At 36.9% G+C, this 22,004-nt stretch overlaps 1 protein-coding gene and 1 pseudogene across 1 annotated transcript in view; both read left to right on the top strand.

Moving 5' to 3' along the window:
* Positions 1 to 22,004, top strand: part of DACH2 (dachshund family transcription factor 2) — a 672,782-nt gene that overhangs the window by 127,489 nt on the left and 523,289 nt on the right. The window lies entirely within an intron of this gene.
* LOC129025404 (gem-associated protein 8-like) lies at positions 270 to 20,562 on the top strand (annotated as a pseudogene).

Genomic DNA, 22,004 nt, shown 5'->3' on the forward strand with positions numbered 1-22,004 from the left:
ATAGTGGCTAGCCATTGGAAGTTGACAACAACCAATTGAGAGCAATCATTGAAGCCAGTCCTTTTACAACTACACAAGAAGCTGTGGAAGAACTCAATGTCCACCATTCTATAATCGTTTGGCATTTGAAGCAAATTGGAAAGTTGAAAAAGATCGATAAGTGGGCGCCTCATGAGCTGAGCAAAAATTTAAAAAAATTGTCATTTTGAAATGTTATCTTCTCCTATTCTATGCAACAACAATGAACCATTTCTCAATCGGATTGTGACATGCGACGAAAAGTGGATTTTAGACAACAACTGGAGACAGCCAGCTCAGTGGTTCGACCAAGAAGATGCTCCAAAGCACTTCCCAAAGCCAAACTTGCACCCAGAAAAGGTCATATGGTTACTGTTTGGTGGTCTGCTGCCAGTCTGATTCACTACAGCTTTCTGAATACTGGCGAAACCATTATATCTGAGAAGTATGCTCAGCAAATCGATGAGATGAACTGAAAACTTCAATGCCTGCAGCCATCATTATTCAACAGAAAGGGCCCAACTCTTCCCCATGACAACTCCTGAGTACACATCACACAACCAATGCTTCAAAAGTTGGACCAATTGGGCTATGAAGTTTTGCCTCATCTGCCATGTTTATCTGACCTCTCACCAACTGACTACCACTTCTTCAAGCATCTTGACCACTTTTTGCAGGGCAAATGCATCCACAACCAGCAGGATGCAGAAAGTGTTTTCCAAGAATTTGTCGAATCCTGAAGCATGAATTTTTATGCTACAGGAATAAACAAACTTCTCATTGGCAAAAACGTGTTGATTGTAATGGTTCCTATTTTGATTACTAAAGATGTGTTTGAGCCTAGCTAAAATGATTTAAAAATTCACTGTGCAAAACCACAATTACTTTCATACCAATCTAAAAGAAATGCTACTGACTTTTGGAGTTTCTTTTAAAGCCCAGTGGCACCTGGAATGCCAGTGAGACAGAACTGTTCACTCCCCTGGAAGGGGGGCTGAAGCCAGGGAGCCAAGTGGTCTAACTCAGTGGATCCCATCCCCACAGAGCCCAGCAAGCTAAGATCCACTGGCTTGAAATTCTCGCTGCCAGCACAGCAGTCTGAAATCGACCTGGGATGCTCGAGTTTGGTGGGGGGAGGGGCGTCCGCAATTACTGAGGCTTGAGTAGGCAGTTTTCCCCTCACAGTGTAAACAAAGCCTCCAGAAAGTTTGAAGTGGGCGGAGCACACCACAGTTCGGCAAAGCCGCGATAGCCAGACTGCCTCTCTAGATTCCTCCTCTACAGGCAGGACATCTTTGAAATAAAGGCATCAGCTCCAGTCAGGGGCTTATAGATAAAACTCTCATCTCCCTGGGACAGAGCACCTGGGGGAAGGGGTGGCTGTGGATGCAGCTTCAGCAGACTTAAGCATTCCTGCCTGCTGACTCTGAAGAGAGCAGCCAATGTCCCGGCACAGTGCTTGAACTCTACTAAAGGACAGACTGCCTCCTCAAGTGGGTCCCTGACCCCTGTGCCTCCTGACAGGGAGACACCTCCCAGCAGGGGGCACAGACACCTTATACAGGAGAGCTCTGGCTGGCATCTGGCAGGTGCCCCTCTGGGATGAAGCTTCCAGAGGAAGGAACAGGCAGAAATCTGCTGTTCTGCAGCCACCACTGGTAATACCCAGGCAAAGAGGATCTGGAGAGGACCTCCAGCACACCTGCAGCAGAGGGGCCTGACTGTTAGAGGGAAAACTAACAAACAGAAAGGAATAGCATTAACATCAACAAAAAGGACGTCCACACAGAAACCCCAACATCAAAGACCAAAGGTAGATAAATCCACAAAGATGAGGAAAAACCAGCACAAAAAGGCTGAAAATTCTGAAAACCAGAAAGCCTTTCTCCTACAAAGGATCACAACTCCTTGCCAGCAAGGGAACAAAACTGGACAGAGAATGAGTTTTATGAATTGACAGAAGTAGGCTTCAGAAGATAGGTAATAACAAACTCCTCTGAGCTAGAGGAGCATGTTCTAACCCAATGCAAGGAAGCTAAGAACCTTGAAAAAAGATTAGACAAATTTCTAACTAGAATAAACAGTTTAGAGAAGAACATAAATGACCTGATGGAGCTGAAAAACACAGCATGAGAACTTTGTGAAGCATACACAAGTATCAATAGCTGAACTGATCAAGCAGAAGAAAGGATATCAGAGATTGAAAATCAACTGGAAATATGGAAGTATTTGAAAAGACCAAACCTACGTTTTACTGGTGTACCTGAAAGTGATGGGGAGAATGGAAACAAGCTGGAAAACACTCTTCAGGATATTATCCAGGAGAACTTCCCCAATCTAGAAAGACAGGCCAACATTCAAATTCAGGAAATAGAGAGAACACCACGAAGACACTCCTCGAGAAGAGCAACCCCAAGACATATAATCATCAGATTCACCAAGGTTGAAATGAAGGAAGAAATGTTAAGGGCAGCCAGAGAGAAAGGTCAGGTTACCCACAAAGGGAAGCCCATCAGACTAACAGTGGATCTCTCTGCAGAAACCCTGCAAGCCAGAAGAGAGTGGGGGCCAATAGTCAACATCCTTAAAGAAAAGAATTTTCAACCCAGAGTTTCATATATAACCGAACTAAGCTTCATAAGCAAAGGAGAAATAAAATCCTTTCCTGACAAGCAAATGCTAAGAGATTTTGTCACCACCAGACCTGCCTTACAAGAGCTCCTGAAGAAAGCACTAAACATGGAAAGGAAAAACTGGTACTAGTCACTGCAAAAACATACCAAATGGTAAAGACCATCAACACTATGAAGAAACTGCATCAACTAATGGGCAAAAACCAGGTAGCATCATAACAACAGGATCAAATTCACACATTACAATATTAACTTTAAATGTAAATGGGCTAAATGCCCCAATTAAAAGACACAGACTGGCAAATTGGATAAAGAGTCATGACCCATTGAGGTGCTGTATTCAGGAGACCCATCAAACATGTGAAGACACACATAGCCTCAAAATAAAGGGATGGAGGAATATTTACCAAGCAAATGGAAAGCACAAATAGCAGGGTTTGCAATCCTAGTCTCTGATAAAACAGACTTTAAACCAACAAAGATCAAAAGAGACAAAGAAAGGCATTACATGATGGTAAAGGGATCAATGCAATAAGAAGAGCTAACTACCCTAAATATACATGCACCAAATACAGGAGCATCCAGATTCATAAAGCAAGTTCTTAGAGACCTAAAAAGAGACTTAGACTCCCACACAATAATAGTGGAAGACTTTAAAACCCCACTGTCAATATTAGACAGATCAATGAGACAGAAAATTAGCAAGGATATTCAGGACTTGAACTCAGCTCTGTACCAAGCAAACCTAACAGACATCTACAGAACTCTCCACCCCAAATCAACAGAATATACATTCTTCTCAGCACCACATCACACTTATTCTAAAATTGAACACATACACAAACACACAAAATTTCAGGCCAATATCCCTGATGAACATCAGTGCGAAAATTCTCAATAAAATACTGGCAAACCGAATCCAGCAGCACATCAAAAAGCTTATCCACCATGATCAAGTTGGCATCATCCCTGGGATGCAAGGCTGGTTAAACATACACAAATTAATAAATGTAATCCATCACATGAACAGAACCAGTGACAAAAACCACGATTATCTCAGTAGATGCAGAAAAGGCCTTCAATAAAATTCAACACCCCATCATGCTAAACACTCTCAATCAACTAAGTATTGATGGAACATATCTCAAAATAATAAGAGCTATTTATGACAAACACACAGCCAGTATCATACTGAATGGGCAAAAGCTGGAAGCCTTCCCTTTGAAAACTGGCACAAGACAAGGATATCCTCTCTCACCACTTCTATACAACATAATATTGGAAGATCCGGCCAGGGCAATCAGGCAAGTGAAAGAAATAAAGTGTATTCAAATAGAAAGAGAGGAAGTCAAATTGGCTCTGTTTGTAGATGACATGATTGTGTATTTAGAAAACCCCATCGTCTCAGCCCAAAATCTCTTTAAGCTGATAAGCAACTTCAGCAAAGTCTCAGGATACAAAATCAATGTGCAAAAAGCACAGACATTCCTATACACCAATAATAGAGAAACAGAGAACCAAATCATGAGTGAACTCCCATTCACAGTTGCTACAAAGATCATAAAATTCCTAGGAATAAAATTTACTAGGGATGTGAAGGACCTCTTCAAAGAAAACTCCAACCACTTCTCAAGAAAATAAGAGAGGACACAATCAAATGGAAAAACATTCCATGCTCAGGTATAGGAAGAATGAATATCGTGAAAATAGCCTTACTGGCCAAAGTAATTTATAGATTCAATGCTATCCCCATCAAGCTACCATTGCCTTTCTTCAAAGAATTAGAAAAATTTACTTTAAATTTCGTATGGAACCAAAAAAGAGCCCATATAGCCAAGACAATCCTAAGCAAAAAGAACAAAGCTGGAGGCATCATGCTATGTGACTTCAAACTATACTACAAGGCTACAGTAACCAAAACAGCATGGTACTGGTACCAAAACAGATATGTAGATGAATGGAACAGAACACAGGCCTCAGAATGAATGCCACACATCTACAATCATCTGATCTTTGACAAACCTGACAAAAACAAGCAATGGGGAAAGGATTCTCTATTTAATAAACGGTGTTGGGAAAACTGGCTAGCCATATACAGAAAAAGGAAACTGGTCCCCTTCCTTACACCTTATACAAAAATTGACTTAAAATGGATTAAAGACCTAAAATCATAAAAACTCTAGAAGGAAAGGTAGGCTATACCATTCAGGACATAGGCATGGGCAAAGACTTCGTGATTAAAACACCAAAAGCAATGGCAACAAAAGCCAAAATTAACAAATGGGATCTAATTAAACTAAGGAGCTTCTGCACAGAAAAAGAAACTATCATCAGAGTGAACAGGAAACCTACAGAATGAGAGAAAAATTTTTTCAATCTATTCATATGACAAAGGGCTAATATCCAGAATCTGCAAAGAACTTAAACAAATTTACAAGAAACAAACAAACAACCCCATGAAAAATTGGGCAAATGATATGAACAGACACTTCTCAAAAGAAGACATTTATGTAGCTAACAAACATATGAGAAAAAGCTCTTCATCACTGGTCATTAGAGAAATGCAAATCAAAATCACAATGAAATACCATCTCATGCCATTTAGAATACTGATCATTAAAAAGTCAGGAAACTACTGATGCTGGAGAGGATGTGGAGAAATAGGGACACTTTTACACTGTTGGTTGGAGTTTAAATTAATTCAACCATTGTGGAAGACAGTGTGGCAATTCCTCAAGGATCTAGAACTAGAAATACCATTGACCCAGCAATCCCATTACTGGGTATGTACCCAGTGGATTATAAATCATTCCACATAAAGACAAATGCACATGTATGTTTATTGCAGCACTGTTCACAATAGCAAAGACTCAGAACCAACCCAAATGCCAATCTATAATAGAATGGATACAGAAAATGTGGCACATACACACTACGGAATACTATGCAGCTGTAAAAAAGGATGAGTTCATGTCCTTTGCAGGGAGATGGATGAAGCTGGAAACTATCATTCTCAGCAAACTAACACAGGAACAGAAAACCAAACACCATATTCTCACTCATAAATGGGATTTGAACAATGAGAACACATGGACACAGGGAGGGGAACATCACACATTGGGGCCTGTTGGGGGTGGGGGGACTGGGGTGGGGATAGCATTTGGAGAAATACCTAATATAGATGGGTTGATGGGTACAGCAAACCACCATGGCAGGTGTATACCTATGTAACAAACCTGCATGTTCTGCACATGTATCCTAGAACTTAAAGTATATATATATATATATATATATATATATACATATATATATACACACACATATATGAAATCCTGCTGACTTTTGTGCGTTGATTTTGTGTCCCACGACTTTACTGAATTTATCAGTTTTAATTTTTTTTGGTGTATTCTTTAGTTTTTTCCAATTATAATATTATACCCTCTGCAAACAAGGATAATTTGACTTCTTCCTTTCTAATTTGGATGCCCTTTATATCTTTCTCTTGTCTGATTGCTCTAGCTAAAACGTCCAATACTACATTAAATAACAGTGATGAAAGTGGGCATTCTTGTCATGTTCCAGATCTTAAAGGAAAGGCTTTCAGTTTTTCCCCAGTAAGTATGATACTAGCTTTTAGTCTGTCATATATGGCTTATATTATGTTCTTTCTATCCCCAGTTTTTTAAGGGTATTTATCATGAAGGGGTGTTGAATTTTATCAAATGCCTTTTCAGCATCAATTGAAATGATCATATGGTTATTGTTCTTCATTCCATTGATATGACTTATCACAATAATTAATTTGTTTATGTTGAACTATCCTTGTATCCCAAGGACAAATCCACTTGGTCATGATAAATGATCTTTTACATTTATTGTTGAATTTTGTTTGCTAGTATTTTGTTGAGAATTTTCACAGCAATATTCATCAGAGTTACTGGCCTGTAGTTTTCTTTTCTTTCTTTCTTTTTTTTTATGTGTCTTTGTCTGGTTTTGGAATCAGAGTAGTACTGGTTTCATAGAATGAGTTTGGAAGCATTCTTCCTCACCTATTTTTCAGAATTGTTTGAGTAGGATTGGTATTAGTTCTTCTTTAAATGTTTTGTAGAATTCAACAGGAAGTTGTTGGGTTGCACGCTTTTCTTTACTGGGAGACTGTTCAGCTTCGATCTCATTTATTCAATCTTGTTACTTTGATCTCATTTTGGCTTCAATCTCATTACTTGTTATTGGTCTGCTCAGGTTTTGAACTTCTTCATGGTTCAATCTTGGTGGGTTATATATGTTTAGGAAGTTGTCCATTTCTTCTAGATTTTCCAATTTATTGACATGTAATTGATCACAGTAGCCACTAATGATCCTTTGAATTTCTCAGTATTAGTTGTAATGTCTCCTTTTATATTTATTTACTTATTTGTATTTATTTGGATCTTCTCTCATTTATTTAATCTTTTTTATTTATTTGAATCTTCTTTCTTCTTTGATCAGCTAGTCTGGCTTACGGTTTGTCAATTTTACTTAACTTTTAAAAATATCAGCCTTTTGTTTCATTCGTTTTTTGCATTATTTTTGTTTCAATTTCAGTTATTTTTGTTCTCATGGTTATTTCTTTTCTTCTAGTGATTTTGGGTTTGGTTTGCTCTTGCTTTTGTAGTTCTTTAAGATATCTCATCAGATTGTTTATTTGAAGTTTTACTTCATTTTTGATGTACGCACTTATAGCTATAAACTTTTCTCTTAGTACTGCTATTACTGTATCCCATCAATTTTTGTATGTTGTATTTTTATTATTATTTGTTTTAAGAAAATTTTTCCATCTTAAATAATTGATTGACCCGCTGGTGATTTAGAAGCATATGGTTTAATTTGTGTATTTATATAGTTTCCAAAATTCCTCTTGATATTGTTTTGTTTCATTGTGTTCAGAGAAGATGCGTGGTATTATTTCAATTTTTGTGAATGTTTTAAGACTTGTTTTATGACCTAAGGTATGGTCTTTTTTTTTACAATGATCCACATGCTGAGTAGAGGAATGTGCGTTCTGCAGCAGTAGGATGAAATGTTCTGTAAATATCTATTATGTTCATTTGGCCTATAAGTGCAGATCATGTCCATTCAATATTTCTTTGTTGATATTCTGTCTGAAAGATCTGTCCAATGCTAAAAGTGGCATATTGAAGTCTTCAGTTATTACTGTATTGGGGTCTCGCCTCTCTTTAGCTTTAATAATATTTTCTTTATATATTTGGGTGCTCCAGTGTTGGGTGTATATATATTTAAATTGTTGTATTTTCTTGCTGAATTGACTCCTTTATTGTTATATAATGACTTTCTTTGTCTCTCATAGTTTTTTTTCTTGAAATCTAGTTTTTCTGATATAAGTGTAGGTACTCATGCTCTTTTTTGTTTGCCTTGGCATGGCATATCTTTTTCCTTTCCTTTGTTTTCAGTCTATATGTGTCTTTATAGGTGAAGTGTGTTTCTTGTAGGCAACAAATCAATGGTTCTTGTTCTTCCATCCATTCAGCCAGTCTGTTTTGATTGGAGAGTTTAGTCTATTTACATTTGTTGTTATTACTGGTAAGTAAGGACTTACTCCTGCCATTTTGTTGTTTGATTTTTGGTAGTTTGTGGTATTCTCCTCCTTCATTTTTTCCCTTCCTGTGTTCCTTTTAGAGAAGGTGGTTTCCTCTGGTGATACTGTTTAGTTTCTTGCTTTATATATATATTTTGGACCCCTCATATTTTTTTGCTTTAAGGTTAACATGGGGATTGCAAATTTTATTTTATAAACCATTGTTTTAAGCTCATAACAACTTACACTGTTTGCATAAACTTGCAAACAAACAAGCAAAAAGGAAATGTAACAACAACTTTATGCCTTAGCTTCATTCTCCAACTTTTAAACTTTTAGTTGTTTCTATTTAAATCTTATTTTACTATGTCTGAAAATGTAGTTGTAGTTATTATTTTTTATTCATTCATTGTTTAGTGTTTCTATATAAAGTAAGAGTATTTACACACCACAGTTACTGTGTCGTAATAGTCTGTGTTTTTTTCTGTAATTACTATTAATATTACCAGTGAGGATTGTACCATCAGATGATTTCTTATTGCTCATTAATGTTCTTTTGTTTCTCATTGAAGGACTTCATTTAGCATGTCACTTATGTGTAATAGGTCTAGGTCTGGTGTTGATTATATCCCTCAGCTTTTGTTTGTCTGGGAAAGTCTTTACTTCTCCTTCATGTTTCAAGGATATTTTTGCCAGATATACTATTCTAGGGTAAATATATTTTTTTCCTTCAGCATTTTAAATACGTCTTGCCACTCTTTACTGGCCTGTGAGGTTTCCATTGAAAAGTCTGCTGCCAGCTGTAATGGAGATCCATTGTATGTTATTTGTTTCTTTTCTTTTGCTGCTTTTACTATCTTTTCTTTATCTTAGGCCTTTGGGAGTTTGATTATGAAATGCTTAGAGTTAGTCTTCTTTGGGTTAAATCTACTTGGTATTCTATAACCTTCCTGTGCATCAATATTGATATCTTTCTCCAGGTTTTGGAAATTCTCTGTTATTATCCCTTTGAATAAACTTTCTACCGCTGCATTTTTCTCTGTCTGCTCTTCATGGCCTGTAACTCTTAGATTTGCCCTTTTGAGTCTATATTCTAGATCTTGTAGGTGTGCTTCGTTGTTTTTGTCTTTTTCTTTTATCTCTTCTAACTGTGTATTTTTAAATAGCCTGTTTTCAAGCTCATGAACTTATTATTCTACTTGATTGACTCTACTTTTAAGACTCTAATGCATTATTCAGTGTGCCAATTACATTTTTTTAGCTCCAGAATTTCTGCTTATTTTTGATTATTTCTACGTTTTAATTAAATTTATCTGATAGAAATCTGAATTCCTTCTCTGCGTTATGTTGAATTTCTTTGAGTTTTCTCAAAACAGCTGTTTTGAATTCTCTATCTAAAAGGTCACATATCTCTGTTTCTCCAGTTTTCGTACCTGGTGCCTTATTTAGTTCATTTGGTGAGGTCATGTTTTCCTAGAGGGTCTTGATGCTTGTATATATTCCTCAGTGTCTGGGAATTGAAGTGTTAGGTATTTTTTGTATTCATCTCAGTCTGTGTTTGTTTGTACCTATCCTTCTTGTGATGGCTTTCCAGATATTTGAAAGGACTTGGGTGATGCAATCTAAGCTGTATGTGCTTTAGGGAGCACCCTAAGCCCAGTTAGCTCTGTGACTCTTGCAGACTCCTAGAGGTATTACCTTGATGGTCTTGGACAAGATTGCAGAGAATTCTCCAGATTTTTAGGAGAGAGATTTTTGTTCTTCTCCCTTATTATCTCCCAAGAAAAGGAGTCTTTCTCTCTGTTCTGAGTCACCTAAAGCTAGAGGTGGAGTGACACAAGTACCTCTATGGCCACCACTTCTATGACTGCACTGGGTCAGACCTGATGCCACCACAGCACTGAGTCTCACACAAGGCCTGCTGTAACCCCTCCCTGGTTACTGCCTATGTTTGCTCAAGGCCCTGGGGCTCTACAATCAGCAGTAGAAAAGCCTCCAGACCTGTGTCCTTCCCTTCAGAGTGGTGAGCTCCCCCAAGACCCCTGGCATATCCAGAGGTGCTGTCTGGCAGGCAGGCCCTAGAGCCACATACTTTAGAGGTGTAATTGTGTATTCTATTGTACTGTGGCTGCCCTGGCACTCAAACCACAAGACAGAGTCCTTTTCACTCTTCCCTCCCTTTCTTAAATGCAGAGGAGCCTCACCCAGTGGCTACCAGTACCATAGGCCCACAGGAAATATTGCCAGACTACCACTGATATTTCCTTAAGACCCAGGGCTGTTCACTCAGCTTGTGTTGAATACTTTGACTTTGGACTGACTCTTCAGGGCAGTGGGCTCCCCTCTTGCCCAAGGCAGGTACAGAAATGCTGTACTAGAGCCAAGTCCTGGAATAAGTAACCTCAAAGGCTGGTTTGGTGCTTTATTATCCTGTGGCAGAGCTGGTACCTAAGGTTGTGGGACAAAGTCCCATTTACTTTTCTCTCTACTTTTCTCAAGTGGAAGGAGTCTTGCCCTGTAGCCACCATAGCTGGGAGTGTGTAGTCTCACCTGAAGCCAGCAAGTCTCAGTGTCTCACAGCCCTTGATGTAGTATCTGGGTATCACTGCTGGTTATTCAGGGGCCAAGGGCTCTTCAGTTAGCAGGTGATGATTTCTTCCAGGTCTTGGTCATTCCCTTCAAGTTAGAAGGTTCCCTTACGGCCCAGGATGGGTCCAGAAATGTTGCTCAGGAGGAAGGTCCTGGAAAGGATGCCTCATGACTAACCAGTGCTCTATTCTGCTGTGGCTGAGCTGGTATTCAAGATGCAAGACAAAGTCCTCCTCACTCTTATCTCTCCTCTCCTCAAGCAGAAGGATGGGGTATCTTTTGGAACTGCAAGCTGTGCAGCCTGCGGTTAGGGGAGGGTTGATGTAAGCATTCCCTTAGCTGCCTCAGTTGGTGTCTAAGTAGTTTTCATACCCAACCAGTTCACTTTCTCTGGGACCAGTTTAACACTTCGGCTTGCTCAGGAGTTGTGATCCTCTTGGTGTTGACTGTCTTTCAAGTTTATTTGCGGCCCCAGAACAGTTTAGCCCATGGTGGTGAGGCTTGTGGGAACTCAAGTTTGGACTACTTGGATTGACAATTCCCCTCTGACTAGGGCTGGTTTAAATGCTCTCTCCTTGGTCGGGCATCAGCTGAGTTTGGTCGAGTTTTGCTTTTTGTTGTAAGAGGGCAACACTGAGTTCTATGCCTCACAATTGCTATGATTTCTGTCTCCTCAGACACAGAAATGGTCTCCACAATAAGCTTCAAAAGACAGAGGAGCCAGGGGGATTTGGGATGGGTGGCATCAGAGAACAAGACTTTTTTTTTTGTACTTCTTCAGTGCCTCTTTCAGTGATTTTGAAGTTATAATCAGGTACTATGAGTGCTCACCTGATTTTTGGTTCTTATGAAGGGGTGTGTGTGTGTGTGTGTGTGTAGATAGTTGTTAAATTGATATCCTTTGGTGGGGAAGATGATTGGTGAAACCTATTCTGCCATCTTGCCTTGAACACCTAATTAAAATTTTGGATGCAATAATAATTTAACTTTTTTACCAAAAATTATTTGTGAAAATTATATATGAAATATCTTGTGAGTTCATGACATAGTTGATATAATTTGTGACAAATACATCACCTCAACTATATAAGTCAACTTTAATCTTTATTGTTAGAGATCCCATGTTCAAGTTTGCCTACAAATGCAAGAATTAGTGGCAGTGTGTTTTATAAATTTATATCAGAGGATAATCTTATTTTTTCATTATTAGACCCTCTTTGTTACTGTGCTTTCTTTTGGTTTGTCTCTAAAATGAGTACTAATAGAATCCTTTTGATTTCAAATGTATTTTGAGATGTATACATACATATCACTTTGATTAAAAATCATTCACAAAAATATTTGGTAAAATTTATGACATATATACTGGAGACTTTACACATTTTACTAGGCTTATTCATTTTATTATGGTAGATCATTCTTGAGAATCCAGGTTGTGGGGGGCATGTATAGATTGTGCACAAAAGATAAAATAATACATATGACTGGTAGTATCTTGTTGGTAGATAGTGAACTAGGAAACAGGGATGTAGCACATATTTAGACACACATGTCATAACATACACATGCATGCACATATATGCAAACATACTTTTTCTGTCTTCAGAGTCATGTATAGAAACATATACAGTCCTTTAAATAAATAGAATTGTGTATATATATATATATATATATAGACATATAATTATTAGAGCACTTAACGCAATGAAAACCATTACAATTGTACACATAGAAACCATTGGTCTGGCTACTGTATAATAGGGTAAGTAGCTCAATTTTCAGAATATTATGGGGTTAGAGAAAAAATAGCTTCAACCTTCTTAGGACATTCTTTTGGGCATTCTTTCCAAAGGCCAAGGGACAAACAAGACCAAATTCTCAGTCCATGGGTCACATCTGGCTCTCACTCTAATCTGATACAACCTCCATCACTACACAGTGATAGTGAGTACTTTTCTGTTTTCTGCTGTAAAAAAATAATTTGTCAGTTGCAGTGGTGTGTGAGCAGCTGTCTGAACACCAAAGCATATAGCAACCCCATCATAGGAGGTTAGTTGTAATAGGAATAGGTGGTCCTGTAATTATATGATTTTATGTAGAACATTTTAGAAGCCTTCTAAATGAAATCTCTTCCTGACAAGAGTAATGACAAAAAGATAATTTATTGGAAAGCAGTCAGATTGTACAAGGCTGTTAAATTACTCTACTACAGGTGAATCAGGGGCTAAGTGTGTTAAATTGGTGATAGCTGAATTGTTACTGATAACGCTTAATGGTCACACCATATTATGTTGGCTTAGAAAATGTTTCATGGTCTATTCTTATTGTTATCAGAAGTACTATCTCTGGATAAAGGAGAAAGTAAAAATATTTCCTCTAGTAGATAATTGTAGACATTTATATATAGTCAATGGGATATTAATAGGGAAATCATATACTTTATTTTCCAAACTGGAACACTTTTGAAAGTGAAAGTGACCACTATTAATAATTACATCACAACAACAGGCATAAACAAGGAAGCGGGTTCAGGGAAATTGGGATGTATAGTTACTCTAAGAATGACATATAAAACTTGACAAGATAGTTCCACAGGTGACTCAGGCCTGGCCAGCAGTGAACCTCCTTGCCTTCTGCCTTCTATTGAAGTGACATTTGTATAAATGAATTGGTTTCCATGTTATAGGTATTCATTTCATAATATGAGGATATAATATGGTTCCTGAGTGCATTGTTTGTATTGGTTTTGCTTTAGAGCCCTAGAAATGTTTGAATGTGGTAGTGTGTTGCAGTATCATTAGATGGAGATGGCTGGTACAATGGCTGTCATCCAAAATGATATATTTCCATAATTCTCAGTAGTGATTTGACCCTCTTGGTCTACCTCCAGTTTCTGTTTCCTTCTTATGATTTTTGTGGGAGGCCAATTTCTGATTTAAGAAAACATGTTATATTTTATTTACTTCCTCTTTTAACTCTATTTTTCTGCACAACTGACTAACATGAATATTGTAGTTAATAGAGGCTTGTAAGAAACACTCTTAATTCTCTTGTTTGCTCTAACGATATCTCACTGTGGCATCTTAGATAAATGACCAAGTGGTTTTGTTGACATATTTATGAAGTTTTATAATAGAATAAACTGGGTAAAGTTCATTTTATGGAGCTTACTTAGGTTTTTAGTTTAAAGACAATATAGCCACAAGGAGTAGTACTATTTCAATAAACCCCAAACTAAGTCCTTTTCATCCACAATTCTTTAATTCTCTGTTAAAAATGTCATTGTAAAGATGATCTTTATACTTTTGAAAAGTACCTAATTAGATCAATCATTTCAGGTATCTCTGAATTATTTTTACAAAAAAGCTTTCAGAGTTCAGGTCCAACTTGTAAAATGATGGCAAAAATTATTTTAGCTGTGAGTTGCTTGGCTTATTCATATTTCTTTTTGTTTTTCTGCACCTTTGGTATATTACTAGATTTACATAATTTTCATAATAGTTTGAAGAAAACCACAGTTAAGTTAAAAATTTGTTGTGACTGTGAAACTGTGCTGTTGAATAAGGACACTCCACCCTGTTCATTGGCTAAGAGGAAATGTAATCAAAGTGTTCTCTTTGTTCAGTCCATAGTCAACTTGCATTATTTCTTAATTTGTATCTTTAGATTCTGGGATATATTGAGTTTAGAAAGTTTCTTTTTACTCTGTCAACATCTTTCTTTTAAAACAATTTCTCATTTGTACACAAATATTTTAGTTGCTTCAAGCTTTACTTTTATAAGTTACACAAATGTTATTTGTGAATATAAAGTATCTTTTTTGAAGGAGAATACATAATGTTGGTTGCCTTTTATAATTAAGCTACTGTGGATCAACCTTTTATGACAAATAAGAGACAATTTTGTTATGACTCCTATGTTGCACTGTGATGCAGTTCTCTCCACTTTTCCATGCCCCCAATGAGGGGGGTTTTCATTCTACTTCAGCTTCCTTATATCCAGTGACATGTGTTTAATAGATCATGTTCAGCTTAGCAGTGATTCTGACAGTGCTCAACACAAAGTAGATGCTCAGTACTTCTTTGCTGGATCTAAGTTAGCTATTGAATTTCTTTTTGCATCTCATAAAGATATGTGTGTTGAGATATGATTACTTAAGGAATATTCAGGACAATGGGGAGCTGTTATGGTTGCTTTAGGCTGGGTTTGTTTTACCTACAATGGGGAAAAGAGTGACTACCACCCAAAATTTGTTTTATATTCTGAGAAGTCAGGTTTATTTCATAACTTGAAAAAAATGTCGGTGTTTATTCAAATGAAGAAGCAAACATTTTCAAATAATATGCATTCACATAGAGCTCGGCTTAAAATCAGGGCCATTTGTGGCATTTCTCCCCCTTTGGCCTCCTCCATTTGTCAGCTTTTTGAGAAGGTGTATATATTTCCATAAAATTCACAGTTGGCTGACAGTAACAACATAAAACTTATTTTAGAGATTATCATTGTATTTTTTAAATTTGTTATTGGTACATATTTGTACGTATTTATGGGATACATGTTAACTTTTGTTACGTGCATAGAATGTGTAATGGTCAACTAGAGGGGTATCCAACATGTTGAGTGTTTAGCATTTCTATGTGTTGGGAACATTTCAAGTCCTCCGTTTCAGCTGTTTTGAAATATACAATACATTGTTGTTAACTATAGTCACCCTACCCTGGTATAGAACATTAGGACTTATTCTGACTCTATGTTTGTACCCATTAGCCATTAATTATATAGGCATCCCAAATAGAATACTTAATGAAGAACCTTGAATGAACTGAACTTTACTTCTTTGCAAAAGAAAATTGCATGATAGTGCTTAAGAAAAATGTGTATATTTAATTTCATACTGACAATCTTGGGTTTTAATGTTATTTCACTTTACTAATGGGTTTTTTCATTTTGTATTACTTTTATTTTAATCATGAGAGAGACTTGTTTTTAAAAAGTTTATTTTATTAGTATTCCAGTTCTTAATTTATCGCAAGGACAAAAAACCAAACACCGCATGTTCTCGCTCATAGGTGGGAATTGAACAATGAGAACGCATGGACACAGGAAGGGGAACATCACACAGTGGGGCCTGCTGTGGGGTGGGGGGAGGGGGAGGGGGGAGGGATAGCATTAAGAGAGATACCTAATGTGAATGACGAGCTACTGGGTGCAGCACACCAACATGGCACATGTATACATATGTAACAAACCTGCACATTATGCACATGTACCCTAAAACTTTAAGTATAATAATAAAAAAAGTTTAGCCTAATAAAAATAAGCAAAAATAAAATTCAGGTGGGTCCTCTTCATTTAGATGCTCAGTGGCTTTATACTTGAATACTTGACTATACAATTTATAGTTATATTAGTCAGGGTATGGCACATGGAAATTGTATTTTGCCATTTTCTGTGCTCATTCAGCTTCCTTTGGTTTAAAAATTATTAAAATGGAATAAATATTTAGCACCAGCTAAGAAAAATTTTATTTCAAACTGAAGCAGTACAAAGGTTATTGGCCATATTGTGAACAATGTAGTATGAAGTGGATTCCTTTAGTTGTTCACTTATTAAGGAAGGTAACTGGAAAAAGGGAGAAAGAATACAATGTTTGTGTTATTTGTGACCTATATTGCCCTTCAAATACTGAAGTAACACATTGGACTTAAGAATGGTAAGAGGAATAAAGATTATAAAGCATATACAAAAATCCATTATTTGGGGCTTTCTCTTACATCAGTCACGGAAAAATCTGGCATGGGAGAGAAAAGTGATGGAATTATTTGTATGTCCTATAATACTAGTAAAGAACATCATAAAAATTTATTAATCAAACTTTTCCAACAAGACAATGGATTGTGCAACAGATACATCTAATGTAGCAGAATTTTCTTTGTTTTATCAGTGCCAAATATAGGTTCATAACTATATTACTGAAGACATTTTAATTTTAAAGCCTTGCCCTTCTGCTTCAGTGATAAAAAATTAGTTTTGAAATGCAAGGAAAATTATTCTTGAAATATAAAAAAACTGCCCTGTGGTCAATGATAGTCTTAACTACCTGTCAGTCAAAAGCAGAAGTTTGTTGAGACATTTAATTACAAGGTAATGTAGTCATCAAAATGTCATTGTGGTAACTGACAGCTCATTTTGGACTGAAAGTGTGCAACTACCTCCCCTGAGGTCAGAGATGTTTGGAGGTTAACTTAGTAATGACAAATCCTTTATTATTACATTATGACATTGAAAAAATGTAATTACACCAATAAATAAATAACAGTAATAAAATGACAGTCATAATTGCATAATGTACAAGTTGTCAACTGCGTTTTTGTTACATGGTTGGAATTTTTATCTTATCAGTATATTTGCAGTATGTTAATTGTCCCAAATATGGAACAGACACAGAAGGATTTCCAAAATTTTTCAAATGCCATGGTCTATACTTATGGGAGTCCAGTGTATCCATACTTTGATTCTACTCATATTCTTCCCACCTCTTTCTCTTCTGCTGTTTTACAAAGCCTTAAAATAAATAAGGAGAATTTGCAATTACCACCTGACCCAGTGTTAATGTGTAGTTAATATCCTTTTTATCTCAGAAAGTTTTGACTTCTGTCTGAAGAAAATTTTGGCTTAAATGTCTTGTACTTAATGCATCCAGAAAAAATGAAAGGAAAAGGACAGGGTTTTATACATTTATTTTATCTTATTTTATTTTATTATTTTATTTCATTTTAAATAGCTGTAGATGCAATCTTTGACTTCCTAACTTTGCATAAATATCCAAAGTAGATCTCCTTAGTATCTAACTTCCTTCTGCCTTGAAATCTTCCAGCTAATATAACTAGGAGCTGGCTAATAATAGGTTTATGCGTGTAGTGATCTAGCCATGAGTTGGCACTTGATAGATGACATTTATTTATAAAGAGAACTTGTGGAAAAAATGATTAGTTGGCTACTGTTTTCATTGACTTGAATTATAGAGAATTAATTGTATGCCTTTTCAAACTTTTCCATGGGGTAACAGATGACCTTTTAAAATGGTGATTTGCCTGTTCTTTTTATATTTGCTTGCAATTCTTTATTTATATCTTCTCCTGAGTGCACTTAGAAACTTCTGGGTGTGCTGGGAAGAAAAGGTTTGCTCTTTGGTACCCAAGTCAGAAAGTTTACCAAAATCTCTGCCAGGACCATAGATTTAATAAACTGTTAAAAGGACTGATTTCTTTGAGAGGAGTTTGAAGGTAGTATACAATAGCTTTTAGATTATGTATTATTTATATATCTATATATAGCATATATATTTTATATATAATAATTAGGAAGCTTACATTGTTTTTTCCTCAAAGGAAAGAAGGAATGCTCCAGAGTCAAATATGTTTTAGGGGAGCCTAAAGATTCTTAGGAACTCATTGGTAATATGGCTCTGCAGTGTTTTGCAAGTTTGAAAAGATGATAAATGATAATAATAACCAATATGTATTGAGTAAATTTTACTACGTTCTCAGCACTTATTAAGAAGATAGCAATGCTAACACAAACAATCTTCCCAAAATGTATGAAGAGGTACTATTATTATCTTCATATTGCAGATGAGAAACTGAAGCACAGAGCAGGTAAGTAGCTTGCCTCAAATTATACATCTATTGTGTTGTGGAGGTGGGATTCAAACCCAGACATTGTTGTCCCATAGTCCATGTTCTTAAACCACTAAGGATATTGGAGGAAAACATACATAAAGAGCACTGCACCAGGAATCAGGAGACTTGAATTCTAGTTTTACTGCTACTAAATAGTCCTTATGGTCTTGCACAATGTTACTCTGTGGTCCCAAGTTTCCTTACTCCTAAAAATGGACAAGTTCATGGGTCTGTAATCTGGTTTTATGAGAACTCTGAAAGCAGACATTCTTTTTGCATTCACTCTTTGACCATAGAGCTTTCCGTTTCCATTTGTTATGTTGGCTATAGAGGGTGAGGTTAAATGAAAAGCAATATGGGTCCAAATGTGAAATAGAACATATTAGTCTGAGCTGTCCAAAGACAGAATAGAACTTATTTAAACAAATGGTGCATTTACCATCAAATGGAAATGTTCAATCAGAGGATGGATGACCAGTTAGTGGGGTACTGAAGAGAAGACTCAAGTATCAGTTGGGAAGTGGGATATACCAGATGACTTTTAATATTTCTTTCTACCTTGGGATTTTATGTTTCTGCAAATCTCATTAATATTTTATTCATTCATTTAACAAAAGCAACTTACCTGTAATGATATATAAGAACATATGTATAATTATGTGAACATACTATATGTATATCTTTCTGTACCCATAACCTGACTTATAGAGTGAATCTTGCAAGAATTTCATCTATTAAAAATAATAAATACTATTCAAAGCGATCTACAGATTCAGTGCAATCCCTAGCAATGACATTCTTCACAGAAATAAAAAACACAATCTGAAAATTCATATGGAACCACAAAAGACTCAGAATAGTCAAAGCAATCTTGAGTAGAACAAAGCTGGAGGTATCACACTACCTGACTTCAAAATATACTATAGTTATAGTAACCAAAACAGCATGCCATTGACATAAAAACAGACTGATAAACTACTGAAACAAAATAAAGAGCCCAGATAAATCCATGCATTTACAACCAACTGATTTTTGTGCCAAGAACACACAATGGGGGAAAGAACAGTTGCTTCAATAAATGGTGCTAGGAAAACTGGATATCCACATGTAGAAGAATGGAACTAGACTCCTCTCTCTTACCCTATACAAAAATCACCTCAGAGTTGCCCTGGGAACAGCCTTCTCCTGACTACTCCTCTGTCTCTCCAGTGAAAAATGGGCCCCTGCTTGCCCACTGCTCAGAAGCTGCAAGCTGTGTACTCATGAATTTTGGAGCCCATTTGGACTTTCATAATCAGTGATGGCAGTAAAGGCATCAACTTTGAGAGCTACTGAGTTTTGGTTCTCTCATCAGGTGTATTTACGTTATTGGCAACATTATCATCATGTCATGGCTTGGATGCAAAGCCACCAGAATGCCTGTAGAAAGGCTGTGGAATCCTATTTCAGTCTTCCATGGTCATTTCCTCCTGCAGTTCTTCCCTGAAGAGCTTACGACAACCAGGCTGGATATCCTATGTCCTTCTCTGACCATCACATGGCCTGGCAGGACTCCTACCTCAGTTCTACAGATTTCAGAAGGTCTGGGCTGCATCCACATGACAGTAGTAGGATCCAGGCATCCAGAAGAGAAGACCAAGCTTAGTCTAAAGAGGAGGAGATGGAGACCAAGTCAGGTGGGGAGGTAGAATGCGACCTAAGCAATATGGAAGTCACCCAGGACCTCTGCCAGTACTTTGCAGAGACCCAGAGGCACAGAGAAGACCAATGGTGGCAGCAGCAGCTGGATGCAGAATACCTGGATGACTACATGAACGCTGACCACACACCTGTACTACAACATCTACTGGTCAGTGGAGCCCCTGACTAAGAGGCCCAGTGAGCAGCAACAGACTGAGAATAAAACATTTGTTTGGGAGAGCGCCACCAAGATCCAGGCCATGGAGGCTGCAGTGCAGCTGAGCTTTAACAAGCACTGTGACAGAAAAAGCAGCCCAAGTATTGGCTGGTCATCACCCTGAAGTTCTGTGCACTGGGCATAGGAACCCCTGAGAGTGCTTTCTGACAGAGTCCCCAGCCTCACCCTTTTTGGGGGGTACACGCTCTATATCTCTCCTTCTGTACATTTCTCATGGAAAGGAGAATTTGTAGTGAGGCACAGGCATGTTCACCAATGTCCCAGTTGTCCTGTCATGGGTGTATGTACTATGCCAGCCCCTTAGTGGTCAGCCAGATGTGTACTGTTGGCAACATGTGAAATTTTCTGCTGATATAAAAATGATAATTTTGTATATATTACACTGTTTTTGGATGTTGTCAATAACAGTTCAATTCGTTAAAGTTCTTGCCTAGAAAAAAAAATTAACTCAAAATGGATTAAAGACTCAAATGTAAGGCTCTAAACTATAGAACTGCTAAAAGAATAAGCACAGGAGAAATGCTTCATGATATTGTTCAGGGCAAGGATTTTTTGGGTAAGACCCCAAATTGTAGACTACAAAAGCAAAAATAGACAAGTGGGATTTCATCAAACTAAAATGCTTCTGCATAGCAAAAGAAATAATTAACAGAGTGAAGAGACAACATATAGAATGGGAGAAAATATTTATGAACAATGCATCTGACAAGGGATCGATATCAGGAATATATATAACAAAATCAAACAACTTGATAGCAGAAAAAAAAAACACACCCTAAATAATCTGATTTAAAAACAGGCAAAAGACCTGAATAGACATTTCTCAAAAGAAGATATACAAATGACAAATAACCAGCAGGTATATGACAAAATTTTCAACATCATTCATCATCAGGGAAATGCAAATCAAAACCACAATGAAATGTCATCTCACACCAGTTAGAATGGCTATCGTCAAAAAGACAAAAAACTAACAAATGCTGGTAATGATAGAGTTAAAAGGGAACTCTTATACACTGTTGGTGGGAATGTAAATTAGTGTAGTCATATGGGAAATACTATGGAGGTTTCTCAAAAAACGAAAAGTAGAACTACATATAATTCAACAATCCTACTGCTGAATATATATCCAAAGAAATTGAAATTTATTTGTCAAAGAGATACCTATACTCTCATCTCTATTCCAGCACTATTTGTATTAGCCAGATATGAAATCAACCTAAATGTCCATCAAAAGATGAATAGCTAAAGAAAATGTAGTATTTATAAACAATGGAATGTTACTCAGCTACAAAAGAGAATGAAATCCTGGTATTTGCAGCAACATGGATAAACCTGGAGGACGTTATGTTAGGTAAAATGAGCCAGGCACCAAAGGACAAATGTCACATCATCTTACTCATATGTGAAACCTAAATAAGTTGATGTCTGTGATGGTTAATACTGAGTGTCAACTTGATTGGATTGAGGGATACAGAATATTAATCCTGGGTGTGTATGTGTGGGTGTTGCCCAAAAGAGATTAACATTTGAGTCAGTGGGCTGGGGAAGGCAAATCCAGCCTTAATCTGGTGAGCAAAATCTAATCA

Source organism: Pongo pygmaeus, chromosome X, assembly GCF_028885625.2.
Source record: "Pongo pygmaeus isolate AG05252 chromosome X, NHGRI_mPonPyg2-v2.0_pri, whole genome shotgun sequence".
Lineage (NCBI taxonomy): Eukaryota > Metazoa > Chordata > Mammalia > Primates > Hominidae > Pongo > Pongo pygmaeus.